The sequence below is a fragment of the Rousettus aegyptiacus genome, unplaced genomic scaffold (genome assembly GCF_014176215.1).
Source record: "Rousettus aegyptiacus isolate mRouAeg1 unplaced genomic scaffold, mRouAeg1.p scaffold_m13_p_18, whole genome shotgun sequence".
Lineage (NCBI taxonomy): Eukaryota > Metazoa > Chordata > Mammalia > Chiroptera > Pteropodidae > Rousettus > Rousettus aegyptiacus.
Genome location: NW_023416293.1, coordinates 10,242,707 through 10,266,470, shown reverse-complemented (window position 1 = coordinate 10,266,470; position 23,764 = coordinate 10,242,707).

Sequence of the window (23,764 nt, the reverse complement as noted above, 5' to 3'; positions counted from 1 at the left end):
GCATAATCTTTGTAAAGCCCTCTCCTTTAAGAAAAAAAAAAAAAATGTTTCTGGATCTAAAGAAAGATTTCATTGCAGTACAATTTGTTGTGATGTCATTTAACCTGGAAATAAGCTATACTCGAACGGCAGAAAATGGCTCATTTGCAAATTAAGGGACATGACCTATCAAAGCACAGAAGCTTTATTTATTGCTTAAAAACACAGAAGATTTATTTATGACTTAAAAATTATGAAGTTAATTCTTTTAAAGTATTGAGTTCAGAAATAATGAGCCTAGAACTAATTAATATCATTGATTTGAAACTAAATAAAAGCTTTTCATTATTGTCATTATTTTGAATTCAATATGTCAACCCAATAAGTGTTTGTTAATTAAGTTAATTGTTTTGACTGAAGAAAAATAGACTTTTACATTAATGTCATCATTTATTTCAATCCCTGAATCAGATTTTTTTTCTTGTACTTGGAAATTTTTTTGCTGGTTTGCAAACTATTTGTTCAATTTCTAAACAAGCTGATTTCGTTTCAAAGGCCATTATGTATACTCAGAGTCTCTACTAGAAGACTCTCAGAACAAACGCAAAGGTCAAATGTGGTTGATACTGAGAAATACGCATTTCCTAGACTCGACTCTCCTTGCTACCAGAAGTGAATATTGAGTTGGACACGCAAAAAGGTAGTAATGTTATAACATGTACATGGTGTCTTAGGCGTAGGGTGTAATGGGGCATACAACCGATTCCTAACCCAGTCATAGGAGTTCAAGGAAGTCTCTTCATTAGCAACAACTACCACACTTTGATATTAAGTATTAAGGCAACTGCTGGGTAAGGTAAAAGAAATAGGCCGAAGTGTTAGAGGAAGGGGAGCTACGGAAAACAGCGCATACAAAAGAAGAGAGGAGAGAGAATAAATATGCTTTTGGAGTAGCAAAACTATTTTATTCTTACAGGATAAAATGATTATAATGATTATAATCATTAGAAATAGGTAATTTAGTAGAACCTGGAAGCCAACTCTAAAATCAATCCAAAAATACCCAGCACCCATAAAATTCATCTCTAAATTCTCCATGTGCTGCTGATCAAAGTATTTATTATCTGGCAAATGTACCTAAACTCTTTGACTCCCCCTATTATAATTGGTCTTGATGTTTCAACCTTTGATCTTAAAATCCATCTCTCTTAATCTCTTTGCCTTTTAGGTCTTTGAGGGCTGTGATAAAAGCAAAAATGAAAATCCATAATGAGATGCTGCACCTAGCTTGGTTTGCTGCAACACAGCAGCAGCCGGCAGTCCCGATGGGTAAGTAAAAACAAGTGTGGGGGTTCTGCGGGGCAGGGGGGCGTGGCGGGGTGCCAATGGCGGATGGCGGGCTCGGGGCACTGTGCATGATGATTTCAGGATAACCGACTGGTAGAGGATAAGGGGTTTGTTTTCATTTTTTGCACCCAACTGCTATCATCGAATCAGCTAGAACATTCAGAGCCAATCTTAGGCAAAATGGCGAGATCATGCCATAATATTGACATCAGGTAACCAGTATCCCGTTTTTCCTTTTCCTCTCTCCTCTGTGAGAATTTCTCCCTCCAACCCTTAATCCCACTGAGGTTAAAAGGCCTGATAATAATTAAGGCTCCAACAGAAATATTTTAATGGATACATAAATGTCTGTCTCCTGAAAGTCTAGGCATCAATCGTCAATTTGGTAAGAAATATTTCAAGGAGACCCTGTCGCCTTCCTGGTACCCAGAATTCATAGCAATGAGTGGACACCTATTCTGCCCCAAATGTCTGTTTCTGAGACTCTGTTGCCTTCGGCAGGAAGGCTGCTCTGTCTGAAGGGTGCAGTTAAGCATGAGAAGCCCTAGTCCAGTAAGCCATCTAACTTTGGAAGGTCAGACATATGTGGAAAACCAGCCAAACGGAGGAAGGGAGAAAGGAAGATGGTCACAGGGAAGTCTCAGGTAGCGAGTTCCCAGACGCCACACTGAAACTGAGGGCAGGACTCAGACCAGGAGGAACCAGATCCCCGGCCACCTGATTGGGAGTCTCAGGGGTCACATGCAGGCTTAGCAGCCAGAGGAAGGATGGAGAATCTCAGATGTTGGCTTTTTTGACCTTTAAGCCATAGGTGATCCCTCGTCTTCCAGCCCAATGTGGGTGTTTTCCTCTCTTCTCGGCTTTCTGCCTCTGAGCTGAGTTCACTCATGTCGTACCTGCCTGTGATCATTGACCACAGAATCGACCACACACACACACACACACACACACACACACACACACACACTCACTCACTCTTCGGGTCTCTTTCAGAACAAATCCAACGTGATCAAACATTCTGCAATCTAACTCAGACATTAAAACAGCATTAAAAACCATATTTTCAAACTCTAATTTTTAATATGGGTTAAGAATCTACATGATTTTGAATTTCAACTGCTTTTCCATAACATCTAGGAGCAGGCACCACTCTCCCAAGTCTATGATGAAACTTTTAGAAAAGAAACGCTGGGTCTCAGACTCCTTCCTGAAGGAGACCTCTTGTCCCTCACTCGGGGAGTCAGCTCACGTTTGTGTATTTCCATTAGTGACAAATATCTCCATGGCCGTGAAGATTCTGATCTGAAAAGCTGTTTTTATAGTGTGTCATTGGCAAGTTGACTCGCCAAAGAGCATTCTAATCAGTAACGTTGAAAGCTTTCCATAAACGAGATGGCTGTCACTGTTCTTTCTGTCTTTTTTCTTTTTCTTTTTTTTCCTTTTCCCCTGTCCCGAGTGGCAATAAAAGAGAACAAATAAAGAGAGAAAACTATAATTGGTCTGATAATTGAGCCATGAAAATGAACCATAGAGGATGGAAACTAAAAAGAAATCCACAGAAATGGTGGCATTCCAAGTCGCCAGTTCATCCTGGCTGGCACGCCTGGAAATTACTGTTTGGGCTTTTGTTTTCTAACTTTTGAACATTAAAGGAATGTCAGCCACACTTCGAAAAGTGGCACGATTCACTTTTGGATCTCCTCCCTTCGCCAGTGGAACATGAAGACGTGTCTGGAAAATGCTGTCATTTTATTCAGAGCTTCATTAATTTGACCCTTTGTCCTCACTTCAGGAGAATAAAGGAAACCTTTTATATTATAGCTGGATAGAAGATGATCATCTGATTTTTTCCCTTACTTCCTCTGCCCCCAATTCTTTGTTTTCCGCCTAATCTCTTATGGACAAAAAAAAAAAAAAAAAAAATCATTACCCATTTACATTGTACTAAATTGGTAATGATTCTGCAGTGACGAGCCATCTTACTTAAAGAGAGCATGTCTGTGACACACTGCAAAAAAACAAGAACACAAGGAAACCCCCCAAGCTGGATCATTGAAACACATGTTAAGACCACTGGGCAGAGAAGAGGCCACAGTCGCTAGCAAAAGGGAACAAAACGTTTAAATCCTAAGACCTGACTTGTCTTGGGGAAGGGTCAGTTATGGACATGGCATGTTACTGTGACGGGTAAAACTTTTTAATCTGGTGGATCAGGCACTGTGGATACGTGTTTGAATTAAACGCCGTAGGTAAGAGTAACTAACATAGGCTCTAAACATTCAAAACTGGTGGCACAGCATTGAGCAAGACAGAGCCTCCGCTCTTGAGTTTATAGACAAGCAGACTTCCCCCTGCCATCCCCCCCCCCAAATACATATAGATAACTATACGAATAGTTTCCTGTGTCCACCTGCATCGTGAAGAAGATAAAATAGGGTAGGTAGTAATATAAAAAGAATTATGTGGGTGTGAAGGATGTTCCTTTAGCTCAAGTCTGTCTCAGTCTGGGGGGAAATGCTCTAAGTCAGATCAATTAAGCACAAATTCCCTGATATCAGAACAGAATTGGGATGTTCGAGATGCAGCGATGAGGGCCATGTGACTGGAGCGGGCTGGACAGGAAGTGGTGGGTCGTGGCGGGAGATCACCATTCCAGCTGGGATCAGAAACACTCCCAGTACCCCAGAGGCTGTTGCACACACCTTCCTCATCAGCATCTCTCTCTCTCTCTCTCTCTCACACACACACACACACACACACATTATGGAAGTCATTTAATTATTTAATTAACTATTTAACTCTTAAATATGACCCGATTTTGGCCAAAAATACATAACTTTTTTTCTTATAACACTTCAAATTTTTTCATCTATATGATAAATATTTTCCATGTATACAGGCATATTTCATAGTCGATGGATGCATAATATCCCATTGTACAGAAAAAAAAAACCAGATTTTCTATAACCCATTCTGCCATAAAAAAGTACTGCAGACTGAGACACGTGAACACCAGGAATTTACGTTTTCGCAGTTCTAGAAGCCAGAGGCCCGGGATCGAGGTGCTGGCAGGTGTGACTTCTCCCGAGTCCTCTCTTCTCGGCGTGCGGATGACAACCTCCTCACTGTGACCTCCTCGCTGTGCCCTCATGTGGCCTTTCCTCTGCGTCACTGACATTGCTCCCTCTGCCTATGAGGGCACCAGTCCTGTTGGATTAGGGATCCACCCATAGGACCTCGTTTAACCTCCGTTACCTGTGAAAACCCCCAGCTCCACACGTCATCATATTCTAAGGTGTTAGGACCTCCACACGCAAATTTGGAGGGAACACAATATAGCAAAGACTATTTTTAAAACTCAGGAGTCAGTTCCTGGTTTACATCTATTTATCCAAGTACTTTTTGTTCTTCTGAGTGAGGTCGCAGGATCTAGCAGTGGACCCTTTGGCTACTGTTCTCTGACAAACAGACTAAGCTTTTCAAAATCTGTAGCGGATTCGATGCTAAGGGAAAAAATGCTTTTCCCTAAGAACTTATCTACAGGTCTTCCATAATACCCAGAAAAACTAGCTCATTGCGTTACATCTATCGTAAAAGCGGAACTGAACGTCTGCTTCCAGCCATGACATGGCAACTGTGACCAAGCCTTGAGCGACAAGCCACGAGCAGAGCAGGCCTCTGGGTCTGGAGCGCGTGGAGGCACCCGAGGCAAGCCAGCCCCGTGGCCGTCCTGGATTCCTGCCTCGGCCCCTCTGCTGTCACGGCGTCAAGCGTTACAATCCGAGGGGACCCGCTCTGGTCTCTGCTCCTTTCTTCCCTCAGCCTTGTGAAGACCACAGTGGGTCGTTTTGTCTCCACAGCTCCCTGAGAAGCTATGCCACGGCCCCTGACTGTCCAAGAAACATCCCGCAGGACACCCGTGTGGATCGTGTGCTCCCAGGTGAGCCTGACGGAATGTGGTCAGTCGTAGACATGAGCGTGTGAGGGAGCGGTGTGCTCAGAGTCACCTGGGAATCTAGAACCGGAAAGATGTGTTTTCGTTCCCTAGCCCCCCTTGCCCGGCTCCCCACAGACTGGCTGGGAACTGTGCGAAGTCTCGGTGTAGAACTTGGTCAGAAGTTCTATGGCCTGCCCTCCACGCCCACCCCCTCCCCCCCCCCCCGGCTATCAGGAAGCAGTAAATGAGCACTTTCGATGATGGGTGGATGCCAGGCCTGCCCAAATGGAAGCGGGGACTGGCTGGGGTCGCCGTGAGCTGTAGCTCTCTTCATTCCCTCTACAAGGTCACAATGGAAAACACATCCTTGCCTTATCCGGATGTCACCCTAGATTCCAGAAAACCTTAAATGATAGCCACTTGCACAAATAAGATGCCCGTGGACGCCGGATTTTATTCCAATTACGAACCAAGAAGCTGTAACCATAGAGACATGCCAGGCCGTCTTGGCAATACTGTCCGGTACCACAAAGATAATAGCCCTTAATGATGGTCGAAAATTTTACTTTCCTATCAGCTGTGTCTACAGTCATAACATTTTTGAAAAATTAATATCCGACCATTTCTTTATCTGAATTCCATAATTTAAACTGTTCGTAGACGGCTATTTGGCCAGAGGCTATCAGCAAAGCACTAGACCCTAGATGCTGGTACAAAGAGTACCCCATTTTTCTATTTCTATCTTTGAGTCCTGTCTATTACCTGTTTTGTTACTTAGCCCGTTCCTCACTCCAAAGCAGACCGAGCGTCTGACATGTTAAAGAAGATGTCATGGGGATAGTCCCACAAAAGCTAGACCACCTTCAAAGGCCCGCATGTGCGCACACACACACCCACCCACCCACACACCCCCACACACAACCATGCCACGAGACCCTCCATCATTTCTTCACGATCCCATAAAAGGGACAAAGGGGGAGACAAACATTTATGAAGAGGAAGATTTTTCTCATAATGGCCCCAATAAATATGTTCGTTGTGGGGCAATGAACGTGGAGGGAAGACATACCAGGCTGATGCTGAAGAAAGGCTCGTTCATGCTTAATGCATTGGAGAGATTTTCAGGAGCTGTTCAACCATGTTAAAAAATATTACCCCGTAATGCTGCCAAGGACGTGGAGACCGACGGTGGCCAGCTGAGTGAGTGCTGGCCGTGCCAGCCGAAGTGCCTGGGGGCAGAAATAATTTATGTACCCAATTTTTCCAGCATGTCAACAACTGAAATCTCAAGAAGGGATACATGTATCTCGGGCATATGGGCTACTTGTTTACACACACACACGTGTGAACACACATATACACACACACTGGAGAGTCCCTGAAATTTGCTGCTTTTTCAGAAAGAAGGAAATAGAGCAGAGGAAATCTGTTGTCTGTTCCCACTGACAAGAGCCCTACACTTCTCCCATAGCCCGGAATTAAAACAACCTGAAAAACATACCGATATCCTGTGTCCGATACAGGATAATTCCAGAATGTGGGGATGAAGATAGTGGTATGCTTCAGTCACAACGAGTAAAAGGAAAAGCCACATATCTATAAGCTACTTCAAACTTTATCCTCCAAAGCACATTACTGTAATTAGTAAAGTCAGATGACTGTTAACTGTTTTCTGTCGAATGGTACTGTTCACCAGTAACAAGATAGTTAAAAAATTGAGATTTCACAATGGAATTGGGCTGGTATAAAATCCCTCTCTGCCCGTGGCAAAATTTATGGCAACTCTGAAAGCTCTCTGCCAATCACTATTATAATCACGAAACTGAACTAGTATTGCAGGTCATATAACCAAGTCTTCAAGGAGAGGATGACAAGATGGATAGGAATTTAATGGATTTATGGTATTAGACAATGAAGAAAAATACCTGTCTGGACTAATCATAAACTTTTCTTTAGCTGCAATTAACCTCCTGTTGAAATACTGTGCGGAGGCTATGTAACTGATAGCACTTAAGGAAAGCAATGAATGTATAATTGTCTGGAGCTTTTTTGGAATAAAAAGCTCTTGAAAATGAACATTTTCACAAAATAATATAACATTGTGCTTATATTCTAAATTAGCTTAGAAGACTAGATCTTTAGCTCACCATGAGAGTTACTCAAACATTGGCCTCAGCACCGACGACAGTGACCAAAACATACCTTTTGTCCAAAACATTTTTGCTAAATAATTAAGTGGCCATGCAGACCATAAGGGTTTTAGCTATTATTTAATTATGATTATTATTAGAATTAGCATCACAAGATCTGAAATTAATTTGAAAAATTCAATCAATTACAGGGCTAGATCTCTGAACAGCACCAGTCTTAGCTTTCGTTGTCACTGTCGTGTGTTTTTAAAATTTTCCTCTCCATTTTACATCCAACACCACATGATGCCTGGAACTTAGTGGGCACTCAAGTATTTGTTGAAAGTACATGACATAAATTAAATTATTCCCAGACACCGTCTCTGGTAAAAACAGGGTCCGGTCCCCGACTACCCCTTCACACCATGGCATCTTCACTTACGTCCTCAGCAAAGACATCGTCAGCAACGTCTTCTCCCTGAGTAGGAGGAGAGCGATCTGTTACACTTGGACAAATGAGAGTGTTAGCTGTTAGATTTGACCTGGCTTCCGTGATATTTCTACATTCTTGGTCCCTGATTCCTCATCTGATTTTCGATGTCAGCTGCTTGAGGGAGTTTCCATGAAGATGGTTTAAAAAATAGCCCCTCTTATCCGTGTCCCAGCCTTGTAACTAGTTTTGTTTACCTCAAATATACTCAGGTTCCTTTCATCTTAGATGGCAGAAGTAAGCCCCTCTCCCACTGAATGATAGAATGTAGGAATATATAAAGAACTGTTTCAACAGATAAACAACCTGATTTAAAAAGGGACAAAACATTTGAACAGTCACTTCACCGAAGAAGATACATAGCCAATAAATCACTAAAATATGCTCACATGATGAGTCATGAGGACTAATTTCCTTAAAACTAAGGAAATGAAAGTTAAAACTGCAATGAAATACCAATACAGACCTATTAGAATGGTTAAAATTAAAAAGCCTGAAAATACCAGGTGTTGACAAAGATGTAGAGGAAGCCAAGCTCTCATTTGTTTCTGGTGGGAATGAAAATCGTACAAACACTTTGAAACAGAGTTTGGTAGTTTCTTATAAAGTTAAATATATATTTGCCTTGAAATTCAGCTTTGCAATCTACCTAGCAATTTGCACACCTAATTATTTACCTGAGAGAAATGAAGACAAATGTCTTGTACAAAGGGTTATACATGAATATTTACAGCAGTTTTATTGATAATAGCCAAAGGCTGGAAATAATCCAAATGATTATCAACTGGTGAATACATCAATTGTGGTATATCCGTACAATACAATTCTACTCAGCGATAAAAAGGAACAAACTACGAAAACATGAAACATTACTTTTGAATCTCAAAAGAATTGCACTAAGTAAAAAAAGCCATTTATAAAAAGTCATGAGTTTGCACTTACAGAAAATTCTCAAGTAGGTAAAACTATAGTTATAGAAAGCAGATCAGAAGTAACTGACAGGCAGAAGTAGGGGGAGGGGTCATTGAAAGAGAGAATGAGGGGACTTTGGGGGAAGATAGAAATATTCCTTATCTTGATTAGGGCAGCTGTTACATGATTATACATATTTGTCAAATCTCATAGACTGACACTCAAAATGAGCAAATTTTGTTGTACGTATAGATGGCAGTTTTAGTCCTCAGACTATTTAACCTCTCAGGGCACCAGAGAGTGACAGTCAGGCCGCTGCATGCAGTTCTGTAAGCCGCGTGGTGATGTGTGCACCACTGGGTGCAGATGCCCATCTGAGAAGCCGTCGTCCCAGCTGCCCGCAGGCTCGTGTGGTTCTCCTGCCCTTGTCTCACCCAAACGGGTCCAGAGACCGTCCTAAACCTGCAGTGGCCATGTGAGGGCCTTCTAAAGCTTGAATTAGGGCGTCTTCCCCACACGAGAATAAGAAGTCTCAACTATGTGTGAGGATTTATCGCATTTAGTAAAATGGGGACCGAATGGATCCAGACGCATGTAGTGGACACACCTCGTCTATCTGCTGAGCACCCTTTCACCTGGGCGCCATGCCTCCCCCAGCTGGAATTATCCAGTTGACTTACTGTAAATTACAATGGGGGGAGGGGTGATATTGCCAAATATCATCTTATTTGCTAATATGCAAAGTCTTCGTGTTTTATATTTCTCAGTGTCCCAGGGTGACATTTTCAATCGGTCTTGACATGGGAAAAAGATAAAACCCAAGAAGGTTAATTTTGCTGCTTGACTGCAGCCCTAGAAAAAGGGTTGGTACAAGAGGAGATTGGAAATGTTTGCTAAAGCGAGATTTGGGATTGTTTTTTCCCATTATCCAATAGCCATGGAAAGTCAAGAGTCAGCCACACTGTTGAGACTCGTCCTGTGAATGGAACACGTCTCCTGTAAATGTGCCACACTGGATTACTTTGGGCTACGTTTTCAAGTCAAAAGGCATTTATGTTTTGTACGTGTCCATTCGTAAATAATATCATGGCTACTGCTTGTCACTCTTCACCCAAATTTTTAGAAGCTTAAATTAATTTTAAATATTAAAGATAATTCTTTCTCTAAGGACAGCTATCGATTACAAATATTTATGTCATCAGAGAAAGGAAATAAATATTTTTAAAATTCTACATGCTAATAATAATCAATACTAATTTTTATAAAATTGCTTTAAGTCCCTCTGTCACAGGTGTGCTGTGCAAGGTGTGACCACGTGGCCTGGGAGCTCAGAGAGCCGGTTCCCTCCTCCGCACCCACCACCATGGCTTCCATCTCCCCAGCCACGAAGTGGAGGTAAAAATGACTTTCTTTATCCCTTACTGGTTTCTGGGAAAGGTAATTTACAGCAAGACCCATGCCAATCACTTGGCAAAAAAAAAACAGGAAGATTTTAGTTAATTAACATTTTCCAGTTTTGAGACCACAGCAACACCGAAAGTGTCCCATTGATTTATTTTTCCCCCACCAAATTAGCTGACCTTTAGCTTCACTGAATCGATGGAGTCGGTCCAGGCTATTGTCTTTTCTTAGACTGATCCCACATCCAGCCCAGGCCACGCCTGCCGAATTTGCTTTCAAACATTTCTCACGATTCCTCTCAACACCCCAGACATTTCCCTGGTTCAGGGACGTGCCATTTCAATAAACGCCATGGTAGCTTTTTAGCAGACCTCCCTGCCTCCATTTGTGTCCTGTTTAGGCTCTCCACCTCATTGCACCAAGGCCATTTCTCTAAAACCGTAATTGTGGCTTCCTGCTTCCAACGGGATAAGTCCATGCTCCTTAGTCCACCTCAAAGAGTTTTCATGACCTGGCTCTCCGTTAGGTTTCTGGCTTTCGCTCCTCATACTCACCTTGCTTTTCAAGCCCAGGTAGTAGCGAACATTTTGCAGTTCCTTGCATCCAACAGGCCATCCATCCCTCTCAGGGGTCCCTTGGCCTGAAACGACTTTCTTACCTTTCCTCACCAGGTCGTGGTCCTTGCTACTTAAAATAGTGGCAGAGTCAGAAATAGAACCTAGTTCTCCAGAGAACGAGGGCTGAACTAAATCAAATAAAAGTTATAGCGGAGTCGTTGGCAGAATGCCTAGCACGTAGTAGGCACTTCATGAGTGCTAATCCATCTCTCTTCTTAGACCAGTTGCCTTTCCAGGGTGCTCCATTGCCTGTCTGCCGGGGAAAGTCTTCTGATTGCTTTGTTTTCGCTCTTGATCTCTTGGGTGGACACAGCTACAGAGGTCGTAGCTTTGGAAGTGCTGGAGAGGGAGGGCGTTTTACAAACTCAGCATTGCCGGCTGATGGTAGCATACCGCTAAAAATGGGAACTCAACACAGCCAGCAATGCCCCGATGAGGGTGCACAGTTTTTCTGTTACATTTAATTAAAAGATCTATTTTATGACAACATCATATTAGGGGTGGTAAAAGGATCGTAAATTGCTGCACGAGGTCACCAAGAAAGTTCCAATGCCCCATTAGTTTTCATTGTCCAGTCCCTAGATATCGACACTTACTTTGATCACAAAGTACATAAAACATACGACCTTTCTGGCGGCGGTACACAAATGTTCCCCGAAATCGTGTTGAGCTTGTTTCACAACTTAAACTTATTCCTGCCAAGGGCAGATGTAAAATGTGGCTAATATTTTTATATGCTGTGAAATGATGAAGTTCTGGAAAATTGCAGCTGTAGGTGCTTCGATCTCTGAAACGTAACCTGTCATTCTGTAAATATCACAGCCCCAACCTCCTAATTTTTATTACTGAATTACAACCAAAACATACAGCAGGAAGTTGTATGTGAGGGAAAATACCGGCGAGCAGTGCTGCTGTTGTTTAGAATGGAAAGGAAAACTTTTGATTTCGTTAGTTAAGGGAATAAAGGTGCTGTTCTGCAAAGACGCATTCTATCATAGTCAGTTAGAAATGCCTCCGTGCGGTGTCGTAAAGGGCTACACTACTAACCATGATTTTATGAAGAATCCGTCATTCCCCACAGAAGTGGCTGAATCTTCCATGTCTGCATTGCTTTGATTCGGACATGCCTGCTTAATATTCGAAAAATCGTAGTGCGAAGGAATTTCCAGAAGTCAGGTTCTCCAAAGTGGCTTTACAAAGCACTAATTTCTAAAGCCTTAATAAAATGATTTTATTAAGACCTTCACTGAAAACCTTGACTTTTTTTTTTTTTTATCACCTGGTTTGCTCCTTTTTCCAAAGGAAGTGACCAGCCAAAACTGTCTGTTTGCAGCAAAAAGATAAAAATTTCAATTAGGCTCAGTGCTGTCATAAGCAGACCACATGAGAAAGCTTGAGATAATCCACATTACATATTGATGCCTATCAGCCCCGAGCCCACAGTCATGTTTCATTCCAGGCCCCTTTTGTAGATTTGGCAGCCACTGCACCCAATAAAGGCTTAATCGTATTAATTTATGCCTCTATCAATTATACATTCAGATTCCCCAGATAGCTTGTCAGCCTTTATTCACTATTTTCCAAAAAATACGCCTATCATAGTTACTGTGCAAATAGTAGGACTGTCAGAAACGGAGATTTAAAGAAGACTACTTAAAAGAGGTGGGCTTCCTTAATTTATAAATGTTGTATTATATGTCATACAAGGGCTAGTTGTAAAATCAGGTACGGTGTGCAGATGGATATCACGTGAAGGACTTTGAGGAAAGAGGAGAAAATCTCCTCAAGCCCTTTGTCGTGTCTCAATAGTTCTTTAAACCAAATAATCTTCGGTTTATCTCTGTAAAATATCTCAAATTTTTATTTGAAGCAGTCGTTTACTTTCACCCGTCCAATAAGAAGCATCCATTAAGTGAGACTTTAAATGGGTTATCCTCACACTGGCTTTGCTGAGCGGTTAAGGGTGCTTCAGCCTTTTTCTCTGCTTTCCTCTATTTCTTATTTTGCTTATATGGTTCTGTTAGTTTTTAATAAGTTCCTTCCGCTACATAGTGTGGATTCCAAGTGAACCTGTGTGTGTGTGTGTGTGTGTGTGTGTGCATGTGTGTGTGTGTTGTGACCAGGAGCTACTGTGCATCGTAGAGATGTTTGCTAAATTCTACTCCCACCCACGGGAGAAAAGTTTACTTACCCTTCAGCTAGACACCTATTCTCACCACTTTTATCAATGGATGATCTTCAGAGAATTCCATTTCTCAATTGTATCAAGCCCCTTCCTACCTTCTCCCACGCCACCCCCCACGCCGCCCTGCCCCCCACCTTGATCCCAGGGCCCAAAGTGGTGTTGATATACTTCCACCAACACATCAGTGAGTGGAACTGGTCATATGGCCCCACTTAGATGCAAAGGAGCCTGGGAAATGAGGGCTTCCTGAGCCGGGAATAAATCGCAAATGAACACGTGGCCTTGTCTGCACCGCCACCCTGATCACTGGCCGACGCCAGTGTTCTGGAACCCCAGGAATATTATCCCACCACCACCGCTCCCCTGCCTTCATTCGATTCGCGCCCCTCTTTGTTTGCACACTGACTCTGAGAACCAGATTTAAGATCTCCGGCGCAGTGGCTGGGAAGTGCTCGGCCTTGTGCCTAGAGAATGGCGTTTCCAGGGGTATTTGAGAGGAAGCTAGAGAACGTTGGAGAAGAGAGGAGGAGACAGCAGGATGCTGGAGCATACAAGTGAGCCCGACGCACGGGCTGATCAGAAAGTACCATGTGACGAGCCACAAATGCCCCCTGCAAAGTACAGCCACTAAAACCAGCCTATCCAGAAGAGGTGGACTCCATGAGGAGAACAAAAAAATGAAAGAAAAAAGGAAGAAAGAAAAGGAGATGTCTTAGTTAGCTCCAGCTGCCATAATCAAATACCAGAGCTTCGGTCCCCGATTGAAATGTATTCCTCACAGTTCTGGGACGGGACATTTGAGATCAGGGTGCCAGCGTTGTTGGGTCCTGGTAAGAACCCAATGTAAGCGTGCATTCGTCCCAACCTGCAAATCAACTTTGCAGCGATACCAGGTGGCTCGCCGATGGCCACCTTCTCTCCGTGTCCTCACATGCTGGAGAGAGGAGACGCAGGTGTCTCTTCTTCTAAGGGCACGGATCCAGTCATGAGGCCTCCACCCTCATGGCCTCATCAAAACCCAATCGCCTTCCAAAGGCCCCCACCCCAAATGCCATTACGCTAAAGGGGAGGGCTTGAGGTGGAGCACAAACATTTTCTCTAACAGGAAGTCAGTTGAGAAATAAAGTTTATTAATGAGTGGCTTTTTGGCAAACAAGTCAGAATTACAGGAAGTAAGTGTAAGTACTTTTTTATTCATTACAGGACGTCTGAATACTTGTTATTAATCAGAACAGAGACGTTCAGGATGAGCTCTGGCCAGATACCAACCCAAGGATCTGGGTACCATTTGTATATCTTGCTTCACTGTGAAGGAAATATTTTTTAAAAAGAAAATCGACATCATAAATTCCTTTAAGAGGTAATAAATTTGACCTGAGTGTTTAAAAATTTGTCTCCTATTTAAAAGAATATAGTTTTCTATTGCTTTATCAACTTAAGTTATACAGATTTCATAAAAACCTTAGCTGAACCGGGGTCGTCGTGTTGTAGTCAGCTCTCGATTTTTCACGGGGAAGCTATGGAGATAAAGGTAAAGGGCAGAGCCCTGGAAGAATCTAAGGGGCATCGTGTAGAATGAAAAAGAGCCAATCACAATATGTAACGTACTGCAATATTCTTAAAGCGGCAAAACCATAGAGGTCAGGTGGATGAGGCGGAGACGATACAGCGATCAACGGGAGAGATTCTTTACGGTGCTGAACGGTTCTGTACTCTGCTCGTTACGATAATTGCACAAAACTATACACGGGATAAAATCCCTTCCGACTGTAAACAAAAAAGGTACCTGTAAAAATTGGCGAATCCCAAATAAAGACCGGTCTATGGTTGAGTTACCGGTACTGTTGCAAAGTCGATTTCCAGGCCGGGAAGAATTCACTCTCTTACAGACATTAGCAGTCAGGGGAGCATGCGAAGGGCACAGGAAATCCCTGTGCCGCTTTGGTAACTTCCTGTGAGTCTGAAACTCTTTCAAAATATAAAGTATTTGAAATATAAAGACATGCTTTCTGGGAAAGTGCTGTCTGTACAGTAAGGCTTCTTTAAATGTTTTTCAATAAAATCTTATGATTTTCTACACCTCCTCCCCCCAAAACAATAGATTCTAATTAAATTCCTTTTATTCCTAGATCCACATTATTTAATAAAGAAACAACCTATAGTGCTCCTAGATTTTTTTTTAATTTTTAAAAGATGTGTTAAGATTTTTTTTCTCAAGTTTTTATTTAGATTTGCTCCTAGATTTAAAAATTTTCATGAAAGAAACAGGCTACAGTGAAAAATAACTTATAGTACTGGAAATCACTTACTTTATTTATTCAAGTAAACCGGAGTACCTGTGCTGTTCTGTGTAGTAGGGCAGACAAAGCAGGTGCCCATGCAGAAAAAAGGTGCACAGTGCTGGCCTCAGGGGGACCCCGTTCCGGTGTGGGGTGGGCTACCATGCAGTCTCTCACGGGGGATTTAAAGCCCTTCCTCGTGATTATCTTATGATGGGGGATGTGGAAAGAAAAGCAAGTACCAGTTTAAATCCCTATAAATACAAATTCTTAAGAAGGCAAAGACATTAACCTTGTATTAGTCTTCAAGGTCTGAGGACAAGATTATTTTGGTTTCCGATTTTGCCAGACTTCAGCTCTTAGTACCATTAAATCGTTTTCTAAGCAAGAAAAATGACTCGGGTCAATAATAATTAGGCTACCCTTCTACTGCTCAGACTTTAGAAGTAAATAAGCCCATGGAAAGCCTGCCCTGGTTCGATGTCCACTCAGTTAAGTTGGAACGGGCAGGAAGGATCCCCACTTCTGATAAGAGGATGAGACGGGAGAATTATAAAAGGGCTGAGCGCTGATCCCAAGGAGGTGCTATGGGGGTTGGTTCGTCCTTTTACTGAGGCCCAAATGAACCCCTTCCGTTTCCTCCTAATAGAGCAGAGACCCAGCAGAGGGGGCTGTGACTCCAACGGGAGAATGCTGGATCATGGGAACACCCTGCCTTGGCACCGGAGAGGGGACTGGAGGTGAGTGTCGCTTTTGTTTTTTTAAAAAAATGGTTGACATTTGATGAGAAACTGGTTCTGTACATAGTCTCAAAGAGGCTCCCATGAATTATGTATAAATTTAAAATAGTGATTCTTAATAATGGAGACACCTAGCAGGCACACCTGAGCCGCCGATCGGAGTTAACGTCACTGGTGCTGGGACAGACTGACACCCACCAGGGAGGGTTCGCTTCTATGGGATTACTGCCCAAAATGAAGCAGCTAAATCTGATCACACAGAAAACATTCAATAACACCGTAATTGCAGGACATTCCACAAAATTAGTGTTCCACACTCTCCACCAGGGTCAAGGTCAAGATACAGAAAGGCAGAGGATGGTGTCAGAGTAAAGGAGACTTCGCACGCATGGGGACTGACCGCAGGGCATGATCCTGCATGGATCCTGTATTGGCGCTGGCCCCGGGGGACGGGAGAGGAGCTAGCGCTCAAGGATATTATTGGCACAATTGACAGAATTCGAAAATGGATTGTGGACCGGATACTAGCATCGTATCAACGTTACATTTTCTGATTTCAATTGCCGTATTCTAAGTATTTACGAGGATGCCTTGTTTCTAGGAAACACATCGAAGTAGTTAGGGCCAAAGGAATACAATTGTTCCCACTTTCAAATAATGAAGGGAAAACTTCGCATATACGTGTGTGTTTAGGACAGAAAGAATGGTGATGAAAATGTGTGGAAATGTTAACTGGCGAATCTGGGGGAGGGGAGGAAACTGTGGGCGTTCCTAGAATAATCTGGTACCATTTTTCTATGTCTAAAATTAAACTGAAATGAATTTTTTAGGACATATGTACTTGTCGCTGAGTGCTGGATGTGACCAGCCCCCTTGCGGGCATCGGGGTGACTTAGGGTAGTGGCCTTCCTCATTCTCCAGCTGGCCAGGGAGAGGTCACTCCCACAGCCCAGGCTGGGCAATAGCGAAGGCAGCAGAGAGACTGTGAGAGCGCAGTGGGGTGGTGAACACGAGGCTTCCCCGGGCCGCTGATCCTCGATCCTAGTCTTAAAAAAAAAAAAGGGAGAAGCGTTAGCCAGGCAACGGAGGGCCCCCGGGGGGAGGCTGCTGGGCCCGCCTCGCTTCCGCGCGGAGAGCAGGCACCGTCCGCCTTCTCCAGCTCCAGCGGCACCGAATGGAGGCGTGGACGCCGGCCCGCTGCGGCATGTGCGTGTGCTGATGGTGCCCGTGACCGAGCCCGTTCGCCCAGGGCCCGTTGCTGACCCGGGTCCACAGGGGCTTGGCCGGTTGCATGCACAGGAAGGGGAGCAGAGCGGCTACGTGTGCCTCTGCTCTCCTGCAGCGAGTGGCCAGGCTGGGGCAAGCTGCCGAGTGCAGGGTGATCGGGGAGGAAGCAGGTGTTTGGGGGCAGGGCGGGGGTGGGGGCGGGGGAGGGGGAGGGGGAGGGGGCGTGTGCGTAAATGCAGCAGTGCATTGAAAGAAGCAAGGAATCTAGATTCACGTGGTAATATGATTTAGGAAATCTCTTAACTTTTGCTAAAAACACTGTGCAAAGCAAGCGTTCTGTGGCCTCTTTGAGAAGTGGAGATGCTCTTTGATTGATGAACATGGCTTTGGGGTGCCTGGGGCAGACCCTGAGGTACGATTTTGGGTGCAGGCACTTATTTATTTGGAAGGCGATCCCAGGAAACGTGGGAACAAGGGAAGGCAGAAATGTCCACAGATGGCAGGCTGAAGGGTGACTCACCTCCATGATGCATGGGTTCAGACACAGCGGGGGCCGCTGAGAGGCTCTGGGACGCACTCCAGCACGAGGCCCGCGGGGATGATGGGCATTTGCATGGCGGCTCCCACCCCTCCCTGGCTGAGGGTCCCCCAGGCACGTGACGCTCGTGCGCCCACTTCCAGCTTGCTGAGCTCACAAGGCAGCAAGCCCCAGGGAGCCAGAGAGAGCTCCGGGCAGATGCAGGCCGGGTCGAGGGGCTGACTGCGCCTGAAGCGGCCTCTCGCGCCCGCGGGCCGATGCAGGTGGGCCAAGGCAGCGTGGGGCAAGGCGCTGCCAGCGTGTGCTGGGCCTTTCGTGCTGCAAAGACCCTTCTCCTCCTCACTCTTGGTTGCATGAGGTTTGGCGACGGGCCTAGAGTGCGAATGAGCCGAGTGGGAGACGCGAGAGCTCAGGGTGACGCGGCCCTGTCGGTGCTGTTCCTGTCTTGTGAGCGGCTCCGGCTGGCAGATAGAAGGGAGGCTGTGCGGATATCCTGGTGCCAGTCAGGACTGTGCGGATATCCTGGTGCCAGTCAGGACTGTGCGGATATCCTGGTGCCAGTCAGGACTGTGCGGATATCCTGGTGCCAGTCAGGACTGAGAAGAAGGGTGCGGGAGGCCAAGGAGAGGGTGCTAATGAAGCGGCATGACCTTTAAGACGGGTAATTTCTACCGCGGCGCAAGTTCTACACTTGTACGTTGCCCAGCCTGTCATGAGAAGCGTGAGGTCGTGGCCCGGCGTGGGGACGTTATTTTGCAGAGTGGAGACAAAGTCGGTTGACCTCTCAAAGATGATCAGTTCCATACACAAGCACCAAGGGACCCTGAGAGGTCATCAGTCCCGTTACGAAGCGGTTACCAGGCCTCGACATCAGCCCGCAATCCTGGTGTGAGCCGTTGCGATAGTACTTTGGAGAGCAGAAACTCGCACCACAGCCTCCTGCAGCCTCCAGCTCTGGCCCCCAGGGCTGGGGCCCACTCGATGACTTAATCTTTCTGCTACCACGGAATCCTCACTTCCTCTGGACTTACGAAATTGATATCAATGAATTTTGATTACAGGTATGGGGCAGTCCCTCCTGTTTACTATAAGTTTTTCAAAAAAAGGACAGCCATTTAAACATGCTGAGCTTTAAGAGGCGAACTCTGTGGGAATGCGTGTGTGTGTGTGTGTGTGTGTGTGTGTGTGTGTGTTCATATGCGTGCATGCAATGGCAGTAAGGTAACTGGGGGAAGAACATCGATATTAGAAGCTATTGTCATAGGAAACCAGCATCACATAAAACCGAGCACTTTCTTTTCGCAAACACTGACACGCTGGTGTCTGGGATTCGTTTTTTTAGGAGAAGGGTTGCCGTTAGCATAAGGTCAGGTTCTGCTGGACTTTCCAAAGGGACGTTGGTGGCCTTTGTCCGGTCGTTAATACTGAGTGTTTATAATGTTTGTAGCTACCAATAGCTCATAAGCCGATGTTTTTGCCTTTACTTATTACACAATGGGAACTCTGCCGACGGACTCAAGGGTGTTTTCCGTTTTGTGATAATTCCATTCCACCAATAGGACACTAGAGTTAATTCTGTCCTCTGGATATCCTTCAGGACATACTATTGAGACTATTGAAGGCTGGGACAGAAATACTCAATACTAAGAGAGGGTGGTGTATTTTCAATAATGTGCAGCCCGGAGAACTTCACTTTACATTAGTAGCACCTGGGTGACGTGTGACCAGAGCTGCCTGTCCTCGTTAGGCAGACTTGCCTCCGTCCATGGGGGGGGAGGGACAGGGTAAGTCACGTCCCAGAATAGGCCCGGGGGTGTTTATTTCCACCTCGCGCTTCCAAAGCAACTGGATATCGGGGTGTCTGTAGAATATCCCCAAATGTGTCGTTTTTCCCTCAAAGCAGCTTTCTGGGAGGGTGCTGAGAGATCGTATTATAGTTTAGATATGTTTAAAAAGTCCCATCTAGCCTATTGCGCCCTTGAGCCAAGGGCCATGTGTAATTGCTTTCTTTAGCAAAAGAACTGTTTCAAGAGCCAAAAAGATACGTTCTGCCTGAACTCGCAAGAGGTTAAACATGCTCATCGTTCGATGGCTGCTCGACTCGCAGCGGCATCACAAACGCCAAATACGCAGTCATCAACTGAATAGAAGGAAATTTGTCAAACTTTTTACTTAACGGACTTGACTGTTTACTTGACAGAATAACTTCTACTTCTGCCATTTATCTGGGTTCTCCTGAAATACTACGCATCTCTACGTTACAGGCTGGATTTACGAAGTGCTCTCAGAGAACACTGACACAGGCTATGTCTGTGACATAGAATGCTAACTGGTTGAGAAGTGAAATTTTAGGTCTATAAAATTATCCACAGAATGCCAAAAATGGAATGAACTCAAAAAAAAAAAACTTGAACGATATGTTGATCTAAATTTGCAGGCTCGATTGTATGACTGTCTTGAAATAGCCATCTGATTATTTATAGAGAGGGAAAGCATTGTTTTTATCTCAAAATACTTTCAAAATATATATAATTTTTAAAAAAATTCTTTATGAAGAAATATAGAGACATTTACTATTCACATTCATTCTGTATGTAATGAGATTTTATATTGGCCCACTGAAATAGCAGAATTTCCTCAGTACGGAATATCTTCTATAATCAGTATATTTCAGATAGCATTATTACCAAGGGTTTACTCATAGAGACATACACACTCAAAGCAAAACCTCATATGTAAATCCACTCACAGTGAGAAAAAAGAAGAAGGAGGAGGAGGAGGAGGAGGAGGAGGAGGAGGAGGAGGAGGAGGAAGAAGAAGAAGAAGAAGAAGAAGAAGAAGAAGAAGAAGAAGAAGAAGAAGAAGAAGAAGAAGAAGAAGAAATAATAATAGTATAGTACAAGTTTTTAAGGCTTTCTAATGTAAAAACTTAATATTACCACTGCAGCATTTTTTTTTTTTTAATAATCAAGGAACAGCCAACTGCCTATTTTGAATCTCCAGAATTGTGTTCCCTGGTAGGCGTATAGATTCGGTCAGGGTGATTTGCCACTCTCTGTAGAAGCAAACCCAACAGAGCAACTGGTATACCAGGTCCCTTCTCTGTATAGAAATCACAGGGAGCCCAATTACATGCAGTGTGGTCCCCGCCACCAACGACCTGGGACCAGCCGGCAGGAGGAAGCAACACTCTCTCCTGGCTTTACTGGTGTTTCTGTCGAAACCATCACAGCAGTGTTTTATTGAAGTGTGCTCTGGAAAACACCGGTCCTGGGAGATGCTCCACAAGAAAAGAAGTCTATGGTCGAGCAAGGTTGGAGACGCTGACTGCTATGCCTCCTTCTAGAATATTCTTAAAGCACCTTGACCTATTACATTACACCCATTGCAAAGTCTGGGAGCAAAGCAACCCATTTAATCGTGCTTAAAACAGCATCTCTTAAGCATAGGTAAGCATTCACTTTTCTTTCTTTCTTTTTTTTTTGTAATGTTCCTTTGCGAAATGTTGCTGTGCAGAATTTTAGTTTGGTTTTAGACTAAGCGCACTGATTTCACTTTTGGGCGATAGAAGAAGATCCAGGGTTAATATCAGAGAAACCACCAAGCTTTTAAAAAATTTCAAGAGGAAGCAGTTCTGACAAAGAGCCCATGCTGTTCCTCAAAGGATCAAGGCGCTAAATGACACAGTCCCACATAGCCGGTTCTACCTTATTTTTTCCCCACTGCCATCAAGCTGAGTGTTCAGCGGGCTTGGACCCTGTGCTGCACCAGCTGACCCCGTGGGGTCGCCAAGGGCTATTTCATAAGAATTTACTAGAGTCGAGCAGTGAGGAGGTCGGCGGTACGCGTTCCCACGCCAGGATTCTGCACTGGAGAGAGCTGTGCGCCGTAGTATATCTAAGTAATGACCTTCGGATGCTGTTATCTTGTGTCTGTTGGGGTAGTGCTTACTGCCAATACATCTTAGAGATGACATTTCCCCATAAGGTCGGTGTGTGTGCGCGCGAGCACGTGTATGTAAATCTCTGATAATATCGGCCGACGTATATAGGAAAAGCTGGTACATCGGGCCAGTGGTTCTTTGCAAACCTGTATTTTATCCGTGCTTTGTCGTACCAGGAAATGATGGGATGAGTGTTTGTCCCGCCCTCTGCTTTCTACTAAGTAGTATGTTTCCTCGGCTTTACTGTCATCTTGAGCCTTGTTTTGGAGGGCAGAAGAATGCTTAGGTCATGTTTAGTTTTTATAGCCTCATTTAGCGGAAATGGATCCTTTGGGCCCAGTCTATGCCCATTGCCTAAATTTAAAGTTCCTTTTCTTGCAGGTGGCTTAATTTATATTTGTTGATGGCACCATGAATGCAAATAACCGCACGGGTGACCTTTAGGAGACTTTAACCATAAAACCAGTTATATGAGGGGCTGGGATTCAGAACGGGATTTTGACATGACTTACGGATTTCTACATATACTTGTTCTTGAGGAGGGAAATGTTTAACCATCCAGTAGGCATTTTGGAAACAGAGAGAGAGCTAATCTGTGGTGAATGACCAGGCGATTCGATACCAGGCCACTAGATGAGTGACATGGCAAAAGGAAACCTGAGGAGGACCGTGGGACCACGAGGACGGCTTACCTGTCCAGGCTGTTTTATCACATTCCTTTATGTCCTGGAAGGTCCACAGGTACACCTCAAATGAGAACATAATTAAGACTGAGTCATGGCTGAATGTGAAGCGATATGGGAGAGAAATAAGTTGTTTTTCATGATTTCGGAGCTCTTGTCCAAGAATCTGTCTCAAATGATGCTTTGGCTGCAGCTCATAATGAAATCAGGTAAATGAAATACCTGATCTTCAGCTCCAGATTAGCTTTCTATAGGTTTCCCAAGTACCGACCGGGCGATGCCGCAGTTTCTTCCTTGAGAGAAAGGTATTTCCAGAAATGCTGCTGATGAAAGAGACCCCGTGCTGGTAGCAGCAATGCAGAAGCTGCTCCATCCTCGAGTTTTTACTCCATGCGATCCATAGAGCTGATTCCAGTGATCTGCATATTTAAAACCAGTAAAACTGATTTCAGATATAAACATCTCCCGTTTAAAAATCAATTTCAAAATAAGAAAACGACTTCTTTGCATTATCAGGGAGGTGAGGAAAGTGAAGATGATAAACTTTTCACGCATCTTTCACTGATGCTTCTCTCACACAAAGGCCGTGAGGGTCCCAGCCTGTCTACTCCCCCTCTCCCCACGACAGAGGTCGCTCCCCAGCCCGTCGCTCGGTCCTGCTTCCCTATTTGAGGGCCAGGCTCGACTTCCAGCAAGAGCTTCACCTAGTGCCTTTTGCTTTTTCCATTCGTATGTGGGAGCGTCTATGCACACGTGTGCAGATACATGTGACGCGCCTAGGTGGCAGGTGTTGTGCAATGTGTGAAACGCAGGGCCGGTTTTCCGCGCCAGGGCTCGCCAGATGGTCATTGGAATCCGTACTGCCGCCGGGACCGTTCTGATCGCTGACCCCGCCGGCCGGTCCTCAGGACGGATGCTCCGACTTACAGCACCTCTGCTGCTCTGTCTCCGGAAGCCGCCTTCACCTCGGTCCGGGGAATGGGTGCTTTTGGCTTTTCGACAGGTTGGAGACGGGAATCGGATCTCTGAAGTCCCCCCTCGTTGCCTAACAACCGTTGGACTGACACATACACTCTTCTCTCTACTTCCTAACACCTGTCACCCCTGCAGGTGGTTTCCCCACCCTCTGCTTGCAAGGGGACTCGATTAACGTAACCATTCCAGCTGTGTTCTGTGACAGGGTAGGTGTCTCATCGGTAACAAACGTGAAAAAAAAAAAACTGTACTATTCGGGTCTCCTCAGAAGATTAAAGCCAAGTAAACCACTTTTGTGGGTTATGCTCCACAGCCAGGGGAAAAAAAAAAAAAAAAAAAAGTCCAAACTGGATATTCTAATAATATATAGTGAATTAGGAAG